Raw genomic sequence first — 18545 nt, 5'->3', positions numbered from 1 at the left:
TGGAGGTCCACTACTATAGATGGAGGCTGTGTGGAAGTTTTTACCTCTATGGATGTATTACATGAGGAGCTAGAATCTTCATGGGACTCCCCCCTTCCAGAGCTAGGTGGAACAAATCGTTCTTTCTTTGGTACCCAAACTAGCTCGGGAGCGGGTGTGTAGCATTCTGTGATTTTTTTCTTTCCACGATCATTGATTCGTTTTGGAGTTACGGGATTGGGCTCACTTGGGTCAGGTGATAGGTAAGAGCACAACCTACGTTTTGGCACCCAGATTTGATCATTTCCTTGATAGTAGCCTTGGGCTTCCAATAGTCGTTTAGGGATCCATCGCAACATTTTCTTACTTTTATTGGAGCGAGTGGTACGTTTCTTACAAGGCTTCTGTTTTTTAGCACTAGCTATGGTCACTAAAGAAGCTTTAGGGACCCACTTGTATGTTTTCTTCGTTACAGTAGGATGAGTCTTGTCGGAAGCGATATGCATTGCTTGTAGCATATTTAAGGGTATAGGCATTTCATCCCCCTCAGGTGTTACCCAGGTCGTCCCCCTATTTCCCCAAGTGTCTATGGTTGATGCTAGGTGGACCCAATCCACATTGTCTGATTCCGTCATACCCGGTAACACATCCATGTAAGGAGAATCTTGGCCAATGTCTGTATCCTTCTTACAAGTGTAACAATATTGTAGTGGGGCCGAGTGAACCGTGGTGTCAGAGCGATGATCAATAATGGTTTTACTCCCTAAGGGGTGTACCTTACCAGTCACCAAATCCACTCTAAGGACAGAGTCTTGGAATTGCAAATAGACATGATTTTAAGACCAATCATGAACCATTTGTGCTTCCCTCATGAATGGTCGTCCTAAAATCATTTCATATGACATAAGGTGTTTAGAGAAATCCATTACAATGAACGTATGTCGTACCTTGTGTCCTAGAACTTTGATCTTAAGATCCTTAAGCATCCCCATAGGTTTGGCTATGGTACCATTTGCCATCTTTACCACAATGTTAGTAACACTGAGGCGGGGTTTTCCCATGGATTCCCAACAATCTTTTGTAACGATGCTAACTCCCGCACCACCATCAAGAATTTCCTTTATAGTTAATCCCTTGGTAGTGATGGGTAGGGTCGCATTAGACTCGTCGCCTTCAAAATACTGCCCTAATTCGTTAATGGGTACCTCTATCACAGACTCGTGTCCATCTAAGTCAAGTGATTGCACATGATTTTCCTCATCAATCATAATCGAGTCAGGCCTATTTGGTTGCGCAAACTGCGGTAATCCCGTTCGTAGCTCTCCGTTAAGGAATGCTTGAAGTGCAAGGAATAACTCAGGATCTCCATACAGCTTTGCTATGATCGTGGTTCGGACCTCAGAAGACATGAAGTCCACTAGTTTGGCAACATTCATTGGCGTTTTGCAGGGTGTAGGTCCTTGACTAGGAACTGGTGAGGATGGAATCTCATATTCCTCAATGGGATCAGGTATTCCTTCGTTAAACATCCTTTCCAACAAGAAGGGTGTATGCTCACTTTCTGATGTCCCGTCCTCACTCCCTTCTTGGATGATACTAGATATGGCTAATGGTCTATGGTTCATGTGGGGTGGATGAACTTGCGTGGGAAACACTGTGTCATGAATTTTGACCTGCATGGGTTCTGGTTCTAGTTTCCTTTGAGTCTCCTCCACTAAACCTCTTAGATGTTTCACCTGCTCAATCTCGTCTACTGGGTTTGGGTACGTCCCAATCTTCTTTTTACGATTCTTCCCTTTTTGCCCCTGCGGTTTATCTTGGGGGTCTTGGATTGGATTTGGAAACACTTGTGGTGTTTTCAGAGGCTCTTTATGGTTTTCTCTTATTCGGTTTTCATTTGGTTCCATGTTACGGTTTTCTTTGTCGGTCTTTCTCTTTGTGGTATTGGTTCTAGTCTCCATTGTCTCGACTGAATCTGAATCATCCTCGAGGTCATTCATATACAAGGGGTCATCTCCTGTTCCTATGTTTGTTTTGGAACTTGGCTTTGAATTTTCCGTATTCTGCGACTTCTTCCTTCGTGTCTTCTTTTTCTTTGCTTGGATAACTGAAATGGTATCTCTCTCTTCGAGGATATGGCCTGGCCCTTAAAGCATGGACCGTGTAATCGCATAAGCGGGTGCGACGGGTGGTATTGGCGATGTCACACTAGCAATTTCGACCAAATTCAGGGGTGTGATTTTAGGCGCATTTGGGTTATAGGGGCATTGGGCAATCAAGTGATCTATGCCACAACGATTACATGTGAGTATTGGCATTGCAGACGTGCTCCCTTGATTCATTTGCATCTGTGCAGCATTCTTTTGCAGCCTAATAGGGCACTCCGCTGCTCGATGTGGTCCACCACACTCGTAGCATTGAAGAGGTGGCCTCCTAGCCTGGGTGTTGATATTTTGACCTCTGGATGCAAGAGCAGCAGCTTGATAAACCGGCTTGACTTGTCCCCAACAATCTTCCATGTAGTATATAGGACACTCTTCCAATGTATCAAGTCCGTAGGCAATACTAGTGTCTATTTCCTCCTCACAGCCATCTGGATAAGCATTTGATGGCTCGCAACCCACTTGGTTCATAGGGGCGACTCTTGGATGCGGGGGCTGCGGTCCTAGCATGGGAGGTGGTAGCGGTGTAGCTTGTACAACATTTTGAGATCTAGGGACCATGTGTTGCGGTAGTTGCTCAACAGGTGGAGCAGGCATCAATACAGGAGCTCGAGGTGCATCCGTCCAGGCTACAGGTGGTCTATTTGCCATCATACGTTTGATCATTAAACAATCCTTAGCTTGGTGACCATACCTACCACATGCGTTGCAAGTTCCATTAAATTTTACTCTAAACGTAGGGCACTCACTAGTGCTATGTGGACCTAAGCAAATGGAACACCATTGTTGCTCCCTTCTTGGATACATGTGACTATTTTGAGGGGGTCGATTATCCTTAAGAGACTCTTGGATTGCCTTGGTGAGGTCTGTCAAGAATGTCTCAAATACCTTTGGCTCATTGGCAATGGGCTTTGCAGTCATGGGTTCATACTCAATGGCTTGTGAGCTAGTGGATCTCGTGTCAGTAGACACCCTCATGCCTGCTATCATCAAGTTGTCCTCTAATTGGATTGCATTGGCAGTGACATCTTCCCAGGTTTTGATACCTCTAATCACTAGTCCATTATAGATTCCTTCATTCCTCAACCCTCGAATGAATCGATCAAGCAGTTGGTTATTGTTGAAGCGCTCATTTACAGGGCAGCGAGAGTTTAAGTGCTTTAGACGACTAATGAAGTCCCTTACTGACTCTCCTTCCTTACGTTCGGCCTTCTGTAGCTGAGATGCTACACCCCAAAGCACACCTTCTCGTATGTACTCCTTTAGAAACAACCTTCGAAGGGTAGGGTAGATTGTTTTCTCGTCCACCCTTAGGGTCCTATACCAATCTCCAGCCTTCCCACTTAATGTCAAGCTTAAGGCATTGCACTTATGTAGTTCGTTGCGTTCCCCTAGGGAATCACATACTTGTTCAAACACTTCAATGTGTTTTCTAGCATCTTCGTACCCAATTGAATTTTTGCGTGAGTTTGGCAATTTGTACTGCCTTACTTCCAGGCTCTCTATCAGATGCATGACGCATATTTTCCGCGATAGATCGACCTATGGTTTGAGCAAACGCTGCCAAGTCACCTATGTGAGGAGGCAGGGCCGGTGGAGGTACTCTTGGAACCATATGTGGGAGAGGAACGGGTACCTGTCTTGGCATATGTGTGGATGATGCAGGATATGGAACATAACCGGGCATAGGTCCACTCGGATAAGAGCTAGGGAGCGGCACTCGAGGAGCATAAGCAAGTGGTACAATTGGAGGTGTGGGGGCCATGTGTGCATAAGGGGCTAGAGGCACATATGGTCGAGGCCCCATATTAGGTACTACGACACTAGGTAGTGGCACTGCGCTAACCGTAGATGTCATCGGTACATTCTCTGTCAGGCTTATCCCTGGAGTGAGCACTGTGTTTTCCTTAATAGAGGGTTGAGCCAAGTTAGGGAAGCTAAAGTTTTCGCTCGGAGGCTCAGATTGCATAGAGACCCCAGGTGAAATGACGTAAGATGGGTCCATGGGGCTCATTAGAGGAGTCTCCATTTGTGATAGAGTAGGCTGTTGAGCCTTGCTCGTATCCAGAAACCTCATGGGGCCAGTTGAGAGTATATTTACCCCTCGGTTTTGCCTTTTTAATTGAATAATGCCATGGATAACATTACAGATCATTTTCTGTTGATCTTCGATGCTCGTGGCACTAGAGGTGGATTGTACAATCTCTATCCATCCTACATGGTAGGCGTGGCCAGAGTGTAGATCCGTCAACACCTCAGTGTGGAGGTTGTATGTCCAATGATCATTAATGAACAATCCTTCTAGAGTCGACGTGTTAACGGTTTCTTGTGAGGTAGAAGCAATGTTGCTCCCCGTGGTTTTACTTGTCACCAACGGTACTCTAGAGGGAACTTCTGAAGGAGGCAGCTCAACAGGGCCTTCTTGGTAAGAAGTTGGTAGGATATCCACATGGACACTCTTTGGGGGTGTGGGGTCCACGTGCGATGTGAAAGGAGAGTCCACTTCCCCACCCCCTTCGTGTGCTTCATTTGCATCAGGTTCTGAGCGAGTAGCTCTACCTAATGTTTCCATGAAACGGCTAAACATACTAGTACTAGGCTGTGGAGCTTCGGGAGGTGCATGGCCTTCTCTCTCAGTGTTTTGGGTAGGGTATGCTTCCATGATTTCTGAGTCGGAGGAGGAATCACTTGCGGCTATTTTAGGGTCTTGGGTGGTGCTACCTTGTGTCCCCGCTGAGGGTCTAGAGCTTATCGTGGATGGGTAATGGGTGTCCGTATGAACAGAGGCACCCTCAATATGCTCGTGTTCTAGCACCCGCCCAGAGCGTAAGTGCATGTGCTTTTGATACCCTAAGGTGTCAAAAAGCTGCTCTAGGAGGCCTTGTGACTAGTTTTTAGCGTGTTTTTTGTTTGTTTTTTTGCTAGATTCTTTAGAGCATGTCGTGGAATGGGCCGTGTGATAGCTCGAAACGAGCGTATCGCTAGGAGGGACGCGTCGTGCTTTATAGCCCTCCGTTTGGTCACTCTATGCCCTCGGAATCCCTAAAACTGTCAATTTCCAGTAGGGAACTAGGCCCAAACTAGAAGGTCTAAGGGTGCAAGTGGGAAGAGAAAGGAGGAGAGTAGAGGACTTGTCCCACATGCTCTCATTCTCTCTTGAGGGAGTAGAGTATATATATAAGAGTGAGTCTAGTATATATCATAGGACTGAGGACTGAGGCCTGGGCTTGGGCTTGGGCTTGGGCTTGGGGAAATGATCCCGATCTATCTTTTATACAAACCAGCCCGTCTGTTTTAAGAGTCACGTTTTTTATTTCCGAAAAATTTCACCGCCCGCTCACTCGCGTTTTTGTTTTTCGATTATGTTTTTTTTAAAAAAAAATTCATATTTTTTTTTCAAAAAAAATATATATATATATATTTTTTAATAATGCAGAAATGCAAAAAACGCAGAAATTGCAGAAAATTGAAAACGCACAAAAATTGCAGAAATTGAAAATTGAAAACGCAGAAATTGCAGAAATTGAAAAAACGCAAGAAATGCAGAAAATTGAAAAAACACAGAAAATGCAGAAATTGCAGAAATTGGAACTTGACAGAAAATTTAACACAGAAAATTGCAGAAATTGAAACTTGACAGAAAATACAGAAAATGCAAAAACGCAAGAAATGCTAACTGTGCAGTGCAAACCAGAAAACGTAGAAAACGCAAAAAACAGAAATCTCCACACAACTACACACCCTCATTCCCTGCCTTTCCTATGATAGAGATTGCACCACAAAAAAGCGTAAAGTGCTAACCGAGCTTAGTGTAGGGCATATCCCCGGCAACGGCGCCAAAAATGTGCGCTTCTTGCCGCACTGTCGAAGCAAGGGACTTGCCAATACACCGTGTGCGAGCCACAAACGGCTCCAAGCACACAACAAGCCTAAACTAGCAAGCTCAAGAAAGCAAAGGGTGTGTCACTCACCGCTCTACGCTCGCCTTCGTGGTGGATTCCTCGCCGCGATGAAGAAGAAGCTGCAGTCGTGCCGCGCTCAACCACTTCGCCGCCGTCGTGCCTTCGTAATGCTCGATCGCACACACACTCTCCCTCTCTCTCTCTCTCTCTCTCTCTCTCACACACACACACACACAAGGAGGTGAAGAAGAAGAAGATGGAGATGGAGATGGAGCAAGAGCACTCTTCTATTGCACAAATGAGAGAATGAGTAAATATTAGGTTTAGTTGGCTTTTATAGGAGCTCACCCCATTCACACTTGGGCGCCCATGCTTAGCCAACTAATCCCTTGAATGTCCCAGTTAGAGTGCGCCTCTCATCGGCGATCACTCTACCTTTCCCTATTGGACCGACAAGCCCGGTACCTGACTCTACCAAATACATAATACACGTCCGTCGTAGGTGATGGGTGTCCGTGAGCCGTGAGGGTTAACAGTCGACAAAGAAGACTTCTTCATCTCTCCTCTCCAACATCAGGATGTTATCCTAGGGGCACCATGGTTTGATCGCATGGCTGCCGACATGAAGTTCCCTGAAAGGAGAATTTACTTCACCTACAGGGGAAAGAACATGTATATAGATGCTAGTGAGCGTGGTCGCACTATTCCACTTGTAAATCCTCTTTCTTTTGATAAATCAACGAAGAGCTCAATTTTTGCGTACATGATTTATGTCAAAGAGTCTCTAAAAGCTAATAATGTTTCATCAAATGAAAATGATAGGAATCAAGAAGAGTTAGACTTGTCTACTTTTCTAAAAGGATTCCAAGATGTGTTCATCGATGATATCCCTATGGACCTACCTCCAAAACGAGGGGATGATGACCATCGTATTGAGCTCCTTCCAGGAAGCTCACCGCCTAACAAACCTCCTTATCGAGTCTCACAAGCTCAACAAGAGGAGATTATGAGGCAAGTACAGGAATTGGTAGACAAAGGGATGGTGAGGCCTAGTTCCTCTCCCTTTTGTTCTCCAGTCCTTTTAGTGCAAAAGAAAGATGGTACATACCGTATGTGTGTGGACTATTGAGCACTAAACCATATCACTATAAAAAACAGATTTCCCGTGCCTCGGGTAGAAGATCTGTTTGATAAGCTACAAGGCTCTACCTACTTCAGTAGGATTGACCTTAAGAGTGGCTATCATCAAATAAGGATAGTGGATGAAGATATCCTAAAGACCGCGTTTCGCACAACATTTGGTCTTTATGAATATCTAGTCATGCCTTTTGGCTTGACTAATGCACCAGCTACTTTCAATCGTCTCATGGAGAAAATTTTTAGACCATATCGTAAATTCACTGGAGTGTTCTTTGATGATATCATCATCTACTCCAAGTCTTTGGAGGAACATAAGCAACATCTCCAAGTGATTTTTCACGCCTTGAGGGAGAACAAACTTTTTCTCAACCAAAAGAAAAGTGAATTCTTTCTTCAAGAGATTCAATATCTAGGTCATATTATCTCTCACGATGGTATTCGTATGGATCCATCAAAGTTAGAGGTAATAAAATCATGGCCTAACCCAAGGAATCTACATGAGCTAAGAAGCTTTATTGGTATGTGTGCATACTATAGACGCTTCATAGCAAAATTCTCTCAAGTAGCAGGACCACTACACGACTTAACAAAGAAGAACGTTAAGTTTGTATGGACTGCTAAGGAGCAAAATGCTTTTGAAAAACTCAAAGAGAAGATTACTTCCCAACCAGTCCTCGTGCTTCCGGATCTCTCAAAGCCATTTGAGGTCCAATGTGATGCTTGTGGTGATTGCCTTGGAGCGGTTTTGCTTCAAGAAGGGCATGCCATAGCATATGAGAGCCGAAGGCTCAATAGTGATGAACGAGTCTTGGGTATTTATGAGAAAGAGCTTTTAGCTGTTCTACATGCCCTAGACACATGGAAGCACTACCTATTGGGGACTCCATTTATCCTACGAACCGACCACCAAAGTCTCAAGTATTTCATGACGCAAACCAAGCTTTCCGACAAACAAATGAGGTGGGAAAATTTTCTTTCACAATTTAATTTCCATATTGCTCACATAGCTGGTAAGCACAATCAAGTTGCCGATGCACTTTCACGACGACCAAAAGTTAATGCGGTGTCTATAGCTACTCACAATGATCTATCCTCTATGATAGATGAGTATGCTACTGACACTGACTTTAGAGACATAATGTCAGCCCTTGCTTTGGGGAAGAAAGAGGAACCATTCACCTTGCAGGATGGTTATCTTCTCCACGGCAATAGGCTATGTGTTACCCATTCCCTTCGTGAGAAGGTTATGTATGACTCCCATGCTCCTCCATATGCAGGGCATAGAGATATTCAACCTACTTTTCGAGGAGTAGAGACGTATTTCTATTGGCCTACCCTGAAAGTGGACATACAAGAGTATGTTTCAAAATGTGTAGTATGCCAAAAGACCAAGTATGATAGAGGGAAGTAACCTGGATTACTCCAGCCATTGCCTATTCCAAATTCACCATGGGAGAGTATATCCATGGATTTCATCTTTGGATTACCCAAGTTTATCCATGGGAATACAGGAATATGGACAATAGTCGACAGGTTTAGCAAGCAAGCACATTTTATTCCTGTCAAAAAGACTATTAAGGCACATCAAATGGCAACTCTCTTCATATCTCAGATTTTCAAGCACCATGGATTACCCACATCCATCGTGTCAGATAGAGATCCTAGAATGACCAGTAATTTCTGGAAAGGTCTCTTTGAAAATCTAAGAACAAGATTGAATTTCTCTTCGGCCTATCACCCACAAACGGATGGCCAAAGTGAGATAGCCAATCTTACGATACTCAATCTACTCAAGACTTATGTTACCGAAGTAGATCAACGCTCACAATGGGAAAAGTATTTACCTCTAGTAGAGTATGCCTACAATAATACTGTCCATACTTCTACCGGGAAAGCACCTTTCGAGATCATAGAGGGAAGACCTAAAAGTCCCTTGCTACTCAAAGTACATGGGAAGATCTTCGCCGCCGATGAATATAGCCGTGACCTACAAGAATCTTTTCAAAAGATTAGGGAGGCTATAGCCATCTCTCAACAAAGGCAAAAAGCTGCTGCTGATAAGCACAGAAGAGCCTTAATGTTCAAAGAAAATGATTGGGTCTTACTCAAGTTTCCTAAGGCTCGATTAAGGCAAATGACAGGCAAAAATCCTACGGGCCATCAAAAGTATTATGCTAAACTAGCAAAAAGATACTATGGTCCTTTCGAAATCTTGAAGCCTATCAATGAGACGGCTTATCAACTCAAGTTGCCCAACCATTGGCTTATACACAATGCCTTTCATGTAAGTCTACTTAAGTCCTACAAAGGAGAGCCACCAACTGAACCAATTATTGAAGACCCTCCCGAAGTTGAAGACCAAGAAGAGGTGCTACAACCCGAAGCTGTCCTTCGGCATGAAGACAAGGTACTACGACATGGTAAGATAATCCGACGGTATCTTATTAAGTTCAAAAATTATCCTTTTGAAGATGTTAGATGGATGCAAGGAGTACAACTTAAGGATAGTATGAACCTTGTCAATGCTTACAATGCTACATTAGAGTAAGCAAATGTACAAATTTCTTTTAAATGACTCATGTTTTTGTCTTATAAGACTAGTCCTCTTTTTAATTGTGCACAAATTTAACTAATATGCATGCTTAGAATCATGTTTGTGATGACGACGTCTCTCAAACACCAAGTAGAATTTGTCACTCTACTTTGGGAGAATGAAAAGGACTAAAGAGCAGACATGCTTGCGGCAGCTATGTCTCCCAAGCACCAAATGGATTAGTCATCCATCTTGGAAAGATGTCGTAGGGTAAAAAAGGGATCCTCTACCCGCTAAGTACAATTGACTAATGACTAAGCCTTTATCTCTTCTACCTCATAGTCGAGGACGACTATGATTTCAAGAGAGAGGTAATGTCATAAAATCTAATATCTAACCAACCCAAATGATTTTCTCATATTAAATTGATCACTTAATGTGGGAGAATAAACGAGAACAAGTGTTAAGATATAGATATGTGCTTATAGATCTATCTCAACACGGGGCCAATAGTAAAGGGGCCCAAATGGGAGATGGTCTATCAAGAGCAAGGCTAACCAATGGAGCATAAGACCTTAGGGTTAGCTTCATTGAAGACCTCCAATAATGTGTGTAAAAGTCCTTTGACCTTAGGTAAGCTAGGGCTGAGCTTGAGGTGGGAACCCGGCCCAAGCTCGAGGTGCTTGACCTGCTTGAGGTGCTTGTCGTGCTTGAGGTGTTTGTCCTGCTTGAGGTGCTTGATTAAGGTGCTTGAGGTGCTTGACTTACTCCATGCTTGAGGTGCTTGACTTGCCGCTTGATGAAGGCGCTTGAGGTGCCTTGACATGCTTGCCTGAGATGCTTGTGGGAATACCCCTTAGTCCAAGTGCTTTGTCATGCTTGATGACTAAGGTGCTTGAGCTCCTAAAGTCAAAAGCATCCCCACAAGAGGGGGGGGCGAGCCCTTTTCCTAGGGATTAGAGAGAGAACACACTCTCACACTCAGAAGGGAAGCCCCAGCTTGAAGAGGCAGCAAGGACACATGTCATGTCCCTACCCATGTTACCTTCATGTGTTGCTTGAAGCCTATTGGCTAGGCTTCAAAGGGGTCCAATGATAAATTACTTGAATTATCTAATTGTTTTTGCATTTATCAAGTCCTCTCTCTCAAAGGGGAAAGGGGGACACTTGTCCCAAGGCTATCCCTGTTGCTTGTAATGGCTTCTGCTTGTGATTGGCTAGGCCTGGAGGGGTCCAATGAGCTTCAAGCATGAGCTACAAGGGGGGGTCGACCCAAGCAAGCTAGGGGGGTGCTTAGGGGGTATACTCACCCACACACACTCACAAGCACTCTCATTGTGTGCTATGCAAAGTGGAAGAGCTCCCTCTCCAAGCAAGTAAAGGTTGAGAGCTTACACCAACACTCTTGGCTATGGAGTGCAAATCCAACCAGAGCCATGCTTCAATGCTTAAGCTTGCCATCTCCTTCTTCTTCATTACTATGCTATTATGTATGCTAGCAACAAGAGTATGATAAGTGAGGAACTAATTCTTTCTCCTACGAAATGTTTCTTCTTCCTCTTCCGTACCCTCATCCCCTGCTAGCTCTCTCCACCTTCGAAGGTGTTTGAGGTCTTGGGACTGAGGCTTGGTATAGTTAAAGCTTTCTTCAAGTTTAGGTTATGCTATGATGGTGATGCATGAAGCTTTCCATCTTCATTGCTTCACCTAGGTCACAAGGAACACAAAGAATGTATTGTAACAAGTCTCTCTTTATGGGAGAAATCATAATACAAATGCCTATTGGAGGGGGGACCGGCTCCACATAAATCCGGTCCTCAACTGTTGTCATGTTCTCTAAATTCTCTCTCTTGCAAAAGTATTGTCTATGCCAAGTTAACTAATTGCTATGATTATGTTGCTATCTTCAATTATGTCAACCCGCTATGCTCACAAAATCATTTCTTGAAAGTACTCTCATTAAGTTCCGCTACTCTCAAATTGAATAGGCAAATTCCATTACAAGATGCACTCACCTATGCTTGCGCCATGCAACAAGCGCGCGCACACACACACACAAAGAGAGAGAGAGAGAGAGAGAGAGAGAGAGAGAGAGAGAGAGAGAGAGATTGAGAGAGACAACGAGAGCTAGCACTTCTCTCTTCCTTCCATTTCCCCTTGAAAGAGAGAGAGAGAGAGAGAGAGAGAGAGAGAGAGAGAGAGAGAATCTACTTGGATTCTTCTCTCCATTTAGTTTTTGAAATGTGTCTGTCCTACTGATCTCTTCTGTAAATAAAGCAACTTTTGAAGTCTTTTTATTGGCACTGCTGTTAAGGCAAGGTCTAAGGGGAGGAAATTTGTCCTCATGGCCATAGGGGCTTTGGCCAATGAAAAACTGGCATGTGAGGGTGTTTTTTTTGTGTGGCTTGCATGCAAGGAATTAACTAACTCTGGGGTCAACGTGGTAGAATTTGGGCGTGTGAAATATAATCGACCAACAACAGTGACTTCTCGCGTTCTACAGCTCTTCTCCTCCGTCACCAAGCTCCTCGGTCTTGAGGAGGATTTTACTTTTTTATTGTGCCACTAAGGGCAGTGCCCTCGTCTAGTACTTTAGACGACCTTGTTAAAAAAACTTGTGTCTGCTGCTACATGCTACGTTAGCCTTTTTTTTTGTGAACTCCTTGTTCTTCTCCTCCGTCACCAAGCTCCTCAGTCTTGAGGAGCTTGTTCTTCTCCTCCGTCACCAAGCTCCTCAGTCTTGAGGAGGATTTTACTTTTTTATTGTGCCACTATGGGCAGTGCCCTCGTCTAGTACTTTAGACGACCTTGTTAAAAAAACTTGTGTCTGCTGCTACATGCCACGTTAGCCTTTGTACTTGTGAACTCCTTGCTTTAATCGCCGCTCGTCGGTGGCGCCTTGCAGCCCATCTCGATGGCGCCCCTAAGCAGCTCATCTCGGCCCTCTGCACCCTCTGTAAACGGCCTGCAACTCGGCCCTCAACAACTCATCTATCGGCTTTGCTCTTTTGCTCGCCGTGTCTGATCCCTTCTAATTGCTTCCCTGGCCTTGTAGCTCATCACCGTTACTCTCCACCTGCACACAACCTCGAGCGTGATGTAATTTTGTCGATGACTTCCCAACTGTGGCTACTCTCCTCCTATCCTCTACAATAATGCTGCTCGGTTGTGTGCCTGCTTGACCACGGCTACCCTACTTGGCCACTTCCTCAGCACAGTGCGTCGTCCTCCTCAACAGCGCCTGGCTTCATCTGCTCATCAGTGGCTCATCTGTACAGCTCCTTGGCGCTTTTCCGCTTTTGTACGCCAACTCCTGCGATTGCCACCACTTATCGGCTCCTGAAAACCCTTAAAATAGCCTCATTATGATTTTTATTTTTAGCTTCAAATTTAAGCCGTCGTTCTCATGAATGGCCTTCCAATACAAGTATAGGTGCATAAGCTAGCCTTCTCTTCCCTATCCGAGCTTTCTTGCCACAAATATGGTGAGCTTATATTGCAAACAATACGATGATGAATTTTCAAAAGAACGTCCATCGCAAACCTTTGATAATTTCGTAAGAGCTCCACATTTATCCTAAGGATCGGCCAAAGCATTGCTAAACGGGTTAGCTATATTGTGAAGATCAAAGTGACACTGGTCCGAGTTCAAGCAGTTAAAGTCATCTTTAAAATGAACCATATTTGGTATAGATATTAGGCACTGCCAAGCACAAAAATTTCATACATATCTACCAAGAAATCCCAAGCAATATACTCCAAATAGATCTATCTCGGCATTAAATCCTCAAATCCTGAACCGCATTTGGCATACTTAGCGATAGTTCTTTTGTCAGAAAACCTAAAAAATCCTTCTCTTTTTATGTTTTTCTCCCAATGAATGCGGGGCATCACGACACCACCCAAGAAGCCTGAAAAGAAGCAAGTGGATAAACCAGACAAAGCCCTCCCAACAGAGACTCCGAACACACAAACAATTCAGCCAGATGAACCACTCACAACCGAGGCTCCCGACACATCATCGGATCAACCTGAAGCGACCCACTCAAGAAACCTCGAAAGTTTGGAGGACATAGATGAATATTCCTAGTATGCGCATGATGTGGTGGACAAAATGAGAGAAGAGATCTATGCTCGCCACCAAAAGCTCCACAATTTGTATCAACGACTGCAGGACTCTAATGACATGCTCGACATGGCAAATACTTGTAACGAAGCATACAAAGAAGCCATGAAATTCAAAGTAAAGGAACTGGCCGAATTAACTGCAAAGTCCGCAGCGGACTTGGAAGCTCTCTAAACAAAGAATCAGCAACAAGAGAAACAATTTAATGAAGCAAACACCTCTTTATAAGAGTCAGCTTCCATAATACAATGGCTAGAGATCCCGCTAATTACTGCAAATACGCAGCTGGCACATTCAGAAGCTCGTTGCCAAGAGCAAAACACATTGCTAAATCAGCTCAAGGAGAACCCCACAATGGCCACACTACAGGGTATAGATGAGGCGTATAAAACGGTGGCACGAAAAATTCAAGACCTCGATATGGAGCTAAAGCTAGAGAAAATGCAAAGAAGGGAACTCTCCCTCAGTTTTATGGAGAGGGAGGAGGGATACCAAAAAGAAATTGAGCAACTCAAAGATGAGTTGAGCAAAGTACAAGAGGCTGTTAAGGCACATGTAACAACATCGTGAGAAGAACAAGATGAGTCCACAATGGGAGATAAATTAGATGCCCTATAAGTCATGGACTTTAAAGTAGATACCACTCAAGAGGTCAATCTCCTAGAGCTAGAGATTCCTCACGAAGAAGTTGGACCCTCAGCTCAACCAAAAAGCCTAACTACCAAGGAGGAAGCATCATTAAAGAAGTAAGTGGAAGAAGAACCAGATACCATCTGGAAAGAAGCAATGCAATGGAAAGAGCAGATCCTGCACTCGATCAATGTCAACCTTCTCACACCGGCCTACATCAATAAAGCATGGCATCAACAGGCTCTCCGATTCCCATCCATAAAGTTTGAAGTGCTCCAAATAAAGGACAGATTTCTCAAGGACTTCCATGCCAACCCAACAATGCCACATCCAAAATGGTGGGAGATCTGGCTAAACCCGTATCCTAAGTATCTCATCTTGTATACAAATGCGCCATCAAATATCAAACAAGATCCTGTGCAGTGCCTAGTACTGAGAGTCAAAAGCTGGCAGCAACATTCAATCATCTAGCAAAAGAGACCCACATGGCTCAACTACCCGAGGTTCCCACCACCACATAATAACCCACCCATTGAGACGTATATGGTCGATACATTATTCTCGACCATTCAGCTATTCAGAGGGATTCCATGCTTGGCATGCATCATGCTGGTTAAGATTTCTAAAATGCTCATAACCTGCTTGTAGACTTTGAACTGTGCATAGCAAACAAATGCAGCATGGATGTCATTCCTCAAAGATAACAAGGGATTGTTCTATGATCTATTCAGAGGAAGTGATCCATGGATTCTATGCTCGGGTGATGTTTATACCATCCTATTATATGTAAAGTCTCAAAGAGTTGTTCCAATGAGGCTTCTTCACTTACTGATCCAAAATTTTTGGCCCCATCATCACCAACTTGAGAGCAAAGTTGAGTTTCCCTCTCTTTTTTCTAATTAGTTACATTAGGAGAGGAGTGGGAGAGTGGGAAAACCCCCAATATTCCAAGGGTGCATGGTTCTTCTTGGGTGGTTTTTTTTCAATTTTTAAAGGAAGGGGTCCATGAGGTATGGCCCCTATCCATGGGTCTATATGCTTAGCTTTGATTTTAAAAAAGGGGGTAAAAGAGAGACCCTCCTCCACCCACACTAGGCTTGAGTGGTATATCTCCCTATTGGCCCCCAATGGGGTCTTAGTGCCCTCCAATTTTTACCAGGTCCAATACGTGTATTGGGTTGCACATAGATGGTATAGCTGACAACCTCTTTAAGGAGTTCCTCATGTGTCTCCAAAGCTTTGCCTTTCAGCCCATTAAGGTAAAAAGCATTAACAAGGAGGGTGTTACAAAAAAAGGATGGGCTTGATTTGTGAGAGAATCAGTGGTTAGGGTGTTACAAAAAAACGATGGGCTTGATTTGTGAGAGAATCCTTTTGTGCCAATCTTTTGCTAAGTGTACCAATGCAAATGTTAAGGGAGAGATTAAAAAATTTGGTGCTTGTGCCTGTTGAGGCTTCAATTTTTAGGCAAGGTGGGTAGATCCTATGTTGCTCACTGAAGTATGCTGGATCACTTGAGTTAATCAAACAAATGTCATCAAAGTATCTGTATTGAGTGCCAAGTTTGGCAAGCACATTCTTTGGGCTTGGTTGAGTTAATGCGTTGTTGATGTATTTGTATTCCAAGGCGTGAAGGTACAGGTTGCACGAGAGGGGAGAGCACATGAATCCCATAGGGATGTCGTTAGTCAATTGTAAACCTTTCCTTGGAATTGAGTAAATACATTGCTAATTAGCCATGTGTTGAGAGTAATAATTTGATCAATATTGAAGGAAAGCCCACTTTTATACCTATAGGAGGACCATGTGCCTTCAACACATTGAGAAGGTGGTCGCCTAAAAGATATGAAATCTCCTTGTGTTGTGGAAAACACATACCTAATGAGTTTACTTATTAACAAGATAAGTCCATGCTCTACTCTATGTGGGATGTTTTCATAACATCTCTTAACATCACCAAAGTAGAGTTGTGTTGCATTTTCTAGGAGGTTAACGATGTATTCATTAACTGACTCTACTATCCACCATGATTGTATGTGGATGTTGTGACATAGGACTGCTTATTGAGTTTATGAGCTCTTGGCTTGAGAGTTGGTATTCTTGTTTTGAGTAAACAAGCCATAGTAAGGGATGCTTCGGAGTAGCAACAAGCAGATCCACATGTGATCCATCGGAATGCTCTCTTATGTTGCTTGTAGATGGCTATGAGGTAAGGTAGTGTTGGGTTTAGAGGTGGAATTATATTCTCTAAAAAGTGGAAATGGTCTGGGTTACTTATGCCATGTCTTATGGCCAAAGGGAGAAATCATCTCCTTCCAATCGTTTGTTGGCCTCTTGAGATATAAGGGTCTTACATACAAGGGCTATGTTATTGGAAGCCTTGTGTATGCATGTAATAAAAGTGTTTTTGCGCATTCCCCTATCTCCGAGTCCATTATCAGGTGTGTTTGATGCACCTTCTTTGTTGGTAAATGGTGCTCACAATAGGCTAAGAAGAGTGAAGTTAATAGAGAAGTGTTCAAGTTTGGTGGTAAAATTAAGCAATCCTTCTCTATGAGTGCTACAAGTACCCTTTGCAACTCTTGATAGGCCAAAAGGAAGTTAGGGGGCTTCGTAGGAATATGCCCAAGGCCATTTTGGCATAAATGTATTAATGCCCGACTTAAGAAATCATATAGTTTAGTACTGATGACATGTTCCATCTCATCCAAGTGGAATTCTTTACAATTACAGGTAAAAGCAGTTTTTGAGGTGAATACCTCTTTGCCATTACATAGTTTTACTTTTAGGGGAGGATCAAAACTCCAAGGTAAACACACACTCGTCCCAGAGAGGAGTGGTTATGATTCCAAGACCAAAGAAGAAGAGCTTAAAAAAGCTTGCTACATTCCTTAAATCCAAAAAGGGGTTTACAAAATGAATCAACTAAAAAGGCCGATTTTCCTGTTTCAGGGGGTGAGACAAAGGTTTCCATGTAGGTCACGTTTTACACAGGTAGGGATAAGGCATATTTGGTGTGGGGGATGGATTTTAGAGAGGGTTGGGTGACAACAGATAGGAAGGAAGGAGGGGGGCGTGGGGATTGGCTATTAGCAGATGAGTCCACGGGCGACGCCCGGCTCCATCGAGATCCCATGGTAGAAGCTAGCGAGTGTTGAGGTGTGCCATGGCGCCCTCGTCCCCGATTGGGGGTGTATGATCTCCACGGCGTGCCCGTTTGTGCGCTTGGTTATCATGGGCTCCCTTAGTAATTGAACGACGGCCAAGATGAATGCCTTGAGTTCTGCTGAAGAATCAAAAGAGGGCGGGGTTTGACCAAAGAGCACCAAGTGGGTGACCGCCTGTTGTAGTTTTTCTCTGTAGGGAAAGTGTAGTAAAAATGCCTTGATTACCTCTTGTGCCGCCTTGGCTACCCAGATGAGGAGGCCAATTGTTGATTGTTTGAGAGAGGATGCTAAGAAGAAGGTGGGCAGGTTATGAAGCAATAGCCATAGTGCGTGGTCGAACCATAGGACATTCCTGTCTCGACAATGTTCCTCTTGCCCTGCCATCTTGCATCCGCACTTTATAAATGCCCGATGACATTCCATATCTGCATCATGTAATTGGTGTCCCAACCCGCTGTTGAAATCACTCCTTTCACTACTATTGTGCACCCGTAAGCTGCATTGCACTTGCGATTTTCAAAGCACGCCATAAAGAAGGGTGTAGCTATTACCATATTCTCAATTAGGTTCAAAGAATTGGTATCGAGGATCTGTTGCAGACCCCGCTGTACAGCATCTTGGTTGACATTGTTAAGGAGTGTAAGTAGTGTAAAATTACCAAATCTCTAGGCCCAGTGGTCCACCTCAGCCATTTACACTTCTAACAGGTGACTCGGCACAAAGGGGTCCGTATTATAGGACTCAAAGTGTTTGGTGTGCAGGTTTCTGCAAGGTGTCGAAATAGAGAATGCTTTGTCCGCTATGCCTTGCTCCTCCTCATCCAAGTCCGTGGGCAATAGTAGGCTCTCTCTGGTAGTCAGAGGTGACATAATGGTTTTAGTAAAAACATTTAACAGATGCTTCCGC

This window comes from Adiantum capillus-veneris, chromosome 2 (genome assembly GCF_014529385.1).
Source record: "Adiantum capillus-veneris isolate H3 chromosome 2, ASM1452938v2, whole genome shotgun sequence".
NCBI lineage: Eukaryota > Viridiplantae > Streptophyta > Polypodiopsida > Polypodiales > Pteridaceae > Adiantum > Adiantum capillus-veneris.
This window is presented reverse-complemented; position numbering follows the sequence as displayed.